Here is a 5,000-nt window from a genome sequence, read left to right as displayed (position 1 = left end):
CCAAATCAAATTTGAGAAAATTCCACAATCAGAAAATTTTTTTCGAAAAAAAAAAAAATTCGAGGACACCTCGGTCATGGCAAGTTATTTCCCACAATCCATTCCCCGATCCACGTACATCCCAGAAAAAATCATCTCTCTAACTATCCTGGTTCAAAAGTTGTATCGGAACATTTTCACGTCGAAAATATATCTCTAAGTCCAAACCGATGCACCACGTAAACTAGGGCAGACCGATGCACCACGTAATATCGGGCAGACCGATGCAGAACGTAAACTCGATCATACCGATGCTTCACGTAATCTCGATCTTACCGATGCACCACGTAAACAAGGGCAGACCGATGCAGAACGTAAAGTAGATCTTACCGATGCACCACGTAATCTCGATCTTACCGATGCACCACGTAATCTCCATCTTACCGATGCACCACGTGAACTGGATCTTACCGATGCAGAACGTGAATTGGATCTTACCGATGCAGAACGTGAATTGGATCTTACCGATGCACCACGTAAACTCGATCATACCGATGCACCACGTAATCTCGGGCAGACCGATGCACAACGTAAATGACGATCGGGACCGGGGCGATCGGTCGTATCTGACACCGCCGGCTCGGTTCTAACATCGTCAATGAGTCGGGGTTGTAAAAAAGGACGTGAACATTTTTCCTTATAAAAATCAAACCCGACCATGGATTTTGATTCTGATTGTTGATTATCGCTACTAGAACATATAAGGAGGCAACCAAATCAAATTTGAGAAAATTCCACGATCAGAAAATTTTTTTCGAAAAAAAAAAAAAATCGTAATCACCTCGGTCATGGCGAGTTATTTTCCGTATTTCATTCCACAATCAACGTACAACATAGAAGAAATCATCTCTCTAACTATCCTGGTTCAAAAGTTGTATCGGAACATTTCACGTCGTAATATCTCGCCAAGTCCAGACCTCGGCGATAGGTAGTATCTGACACCGTCCGCTCGGGACTGACATCGACTTGGACTCGGGCTGATGATGGGGAGGCGTTTAAGGACGTGAACATTTTTCCTTATAAAAATTAAAGTCGACAATGAATATTGATTCTGATTACTGATTTACGCTTTAAAAACACATTAGAAGGCAACCAAATCGAATTTGAGGAAATTCCACGATCAGAAAATTTTTTTCGAAAAAAAAAAAAATCCGAAAAATATTTTTCGATTCCGATTACTGATTTACTCTTTTAGAACACATTAGGAGGCAACCAAATCAAATTTGAGAAAATTCCACAATCAGAAAATTTTTTTCGAAAAAAAAAAAAATTCGAGGACACCTCGGTCATGGCAAGTTATTTCCCACAATCCATTCCCCGATCCACGTACATCCCAGAAAAAATCATCTCTCTAACTATCCTGGTTCAAAAGTTGTATCGGAACATTTTCACGTCGAAAATATATCTCTAAGTCCAAACCGATGCACCACGTAAACTAGGGCAGACCGATGCACCACGTAATATCGGGCAGACCGATGCAGAACGTAAACTCGATCATACCGATGCTTCACGTAATCTCGATCTTACCGATGCACCACGTAAACAAGGGCAGACCGATGCAGAACGTAAAGTAGATCTTACCGATGCACCACGTAATCTCGATCTTACCGATGCACCACGTAATCTCCATCTTACCGATGCACCACGTGAACTGGATCTTACCGATGCACCACGTAATCTCAATCTTACCGATGCACCACGTGAACTGGATCTTACCGATGCAGAACGTGAATTGGATCTTACCGATGCACCACGTAAACTCGATCTTACCGATGCACCACGTAATCTCGATCTTACCGATGCACCACGTGAACTGGATCTTACCGATGCAGAACGTGAATTGGATCTTACCGATGCACCACGTAAACTCGATCTTACCGATGCACCACGTAATCTCAATCTTACCGATGCACCACGTGAACTGGATCTTACCGATGCAGAACGTGAATTGGATCTTACCGATGCACCACGTAAACTCGATCTTACCGATGCACCACGTAATCTCAATCTTACCGATGCACCACGTGAACTGGATCTTACCGATGCAGAACGTGAATTGGATCTTACCGATGCACCACGTAAACTCGATCTTACCGATGCACCACGTAATCTCGATCTTACCGATGCACCACGTGAACTGGATCTTACCGATGCAGAACGTGAATTGGATCTTACCGATGCACCACGTAAACTCGATCTTACCGATGCACCACGTAATCTCAATCTTACCGATGCATCACGTAATCTCGATCTTACCGATGCAGAACGTAAACTCGATCATACCGATGCACCACGTTATCTCGGCAGACCGATGCAGAACGTAAAAAAAAAGCTTACAGCACGCGGTGTTCCCAAGCGGTCACCCATCCAAGTACTAACCGCGCCCGACGCTGCTTGGCTTCAGTGTTCTGACGAGAACTGGCAATTTCAGCGTGGTATGGCCGTAAACAACAAATATAGCGATATTTTCTATGATATCTCACTTTTTGGGAGCGGAAAGGACGTGAACGTTTTTCCTTATAAAAAATGAAATAACTTTTGGATATTAATTCTGATTGTTGATTTAAGTTTTAAGAACACATTAGGACATATCTCAATGAAATTTGAGGGATTTCCGAAATCGAAAAATATTTTTCGAAAAAAAAAAAAAATCCCAGAAGACCTCGGTCATCTCAAGTTTATTTCCATATTCTATTACACAATCAACGTACATCACAAAAGGAACCATCTCTCTAACTATCACAGTTAAATTTTTGTATCGGAACATTTCACGTCGGAATATCTCGCTAAGTCCAGACCGGGGAGATCGGTCGCATCTGACACCGTCCGCTCCGGTCTAACATCGTCTTGGAGTCGGGGTAACGATGGAGAGGCGTTTAAGGACGTGAACATTTTTCCTTATAAAAATTAAAGTCGACAATGAATATTGATTCTGATTACTGATTTACTCTTTTAGTACACATTAGAAGGCAACGCAATCAGATTTGAGGAAATTTCAAGATCAGAAAATTTTTTTCGAAAAAAAAAAAAATTCAAGAACACCTGGGTCATGGCAAGTTATTTCCCACAATCCATTCCACAATCAACGTACAACATAGAAGAAATCATCTCTCTAACTATCCTGGTTCAAAAGTTGTATCGGAACATTTCACGTCGAAATACCTCGCCAAGTCCAGACCGGGGCGATAGGTAGTATCTGACACCGTCCGCTCGGGACTGACATCGACTTGGACTCGGGCTAATGATGGGGAGGCGTTTAAGGACGTGAACATTTTTCCTTATAAAAATTAAAGTCGACAATGAATATTGATTCTGATTACTGATTTACGCTTTAAAAACACATTAGAAGGCAACCAAATCAAATTTGAGGAAATTCCAAAATCAGAAAATTTTTTTTCAAAAAAAAAAAAATCCGAAAAATATTTTTCGATTCTGATTACTGATTTACTCTTTTAGAACACATTAGAAGGCAACGAAATCAAATTTGAGTGAAATCCAAAATCAGAAAATATTTTTCGAAAAAAAAAAAAAATTCGAGAACACCTCGGTCATGGCAAGTTATTTTCCACAATCCATTCCCCAATCAACGTACATCCCAGAAAAAATCATCTCTCTAACTATCCTGGTTCAAAAGTTGTATCGGAACATTTTCACGTCGAAAATATATCTCAGAGTCCAGACCGATGCAGAACGTAAACTCGATCATACCGATGCTTCACGTAATCTCGATCTTACCGATGCACAACGTAAACTAGATCACACCGATGCAGAACGTAAACTCGATCATACCGATGCACCACGTAAACTCAGGCAGACCGATGCAGAACGTGAACTCGATCTTACCGATGCACCACGTAATCTCGATCTTACCGATGCACCACGTAAACTCGGGCAGACCGATGCAGAACGTGAACTCGATCTTACCGATGCACCACGTAAACTAGGGCTGACCGATGCATCACGTAAACGACGATCGAGAGGCGCGAAAGGACGTGAACGTTTTTCATTATAAAAATTGAAATAAATGATAAATAATGATTCTGATTGTTGGTTATCATTTTTAATAAGCATTAGGAGGCAACCAAATGAAATTTGAGGAAATTCCGATAATAGAAAATTTTTTCGAAAAAAAAAAAAAATTCATGAAATCCTCGGTCATCGCAAAATATTTACCATATTCTGTTCGATAATCAACGTATATTTAAGAAGGAATCATATCTGTATCTATCTTGGTTCAAATTTTGTATCGGAACATTTTGACCAAAGTCCGAGCTTCGGCCGAAACAGACACCGCTGACCTGGCCTATCGATCGACCGAGAGTCGGGGATAGAGCGTAAGTGTTGTCTGGAGGGGAACCCTGTGCTCTCCTGACATATATAGGGAAGGTGGTCGCGTTGGGCGATGCAGAACGTTTGGATCGGGAATTATATTTTTGGTTCAGCTATTGGAATATGGTTTATTGTTGGTATATATTGGCGAAATAACGTTCTTACTGACTGGGGATATTCATAAAAATGAGTCCGGAGATTTTCAGATCGAAGTCCGAGTGATCCGACTTGGAAGGCGTGTTGGGTGGGTCGAGATGGCTTAGATAGATCAGACGAGGCGGGCTATGTGTTGACGTCATGCATCGGTCCATTTTCAGATTGAGTCCGAGTAATCCGACTTTGAAAGAGTGTTGGGTGCGTCGAGACTGTTTAGATAGATCGGACGAGGCGGACTAGGTGTTAACGACATGCATCGGTATATTTTCTGATCGGAGTCCGAAGAAATCGGCCCTAGTAGGCGCAGCGGACGGTCGAGACGGCCTCGGTGGGTCGGATCGATCGGGAAAAGTTTGCTAAATCGTGTCTGGAGGGGAACCTTGGGTTCTCCTGACATATATAGGGGATAAGGTTTGGGTGAACGATTCTTCACGTAAAAGTTGAGTAATTTATTTTTCGATAAGCTTTTGGATATT

The 5,000-nt window shown here is 41.8% G+C and overlaps 1 non-coding gene across 1 annotated transcript; it reads right to left on the bottom strand.

Moving 5' to 3' along the window:
- Positions 1-2,369: 2,369 nt before the first annotated feature.
- Positions 2,370-2,488, bottom strand: LOC123686769. Its single transcript, XR_006748529.1, has one exon. It is a non-coding gene; the product is annotated as a 5S ribosomal RNA (ribosomal RNA).
- Between the last annotated feature and the right edge of the window lie 2,512 nt (positions 2,489-5,000).

The sequence above is a fragment of the Harmonia axyridis genome, chromosome X (genome assembly GCF_914767665.1).
Source record: "Harmonia axyridis chromosome X, icHarAxyr1.1, whole genome shotgun sequence".
Taxonomy (NCBI): domain Eukaryota; kingdom Metazoa; phylum Arthropoda; class Insecta; order Coleoptera; family Coccinellidae; genus Harmonia; species Harmonia axyridis.
This window is presented reverse-complemented; position numbering and strand designations above follow the sequence as displayed.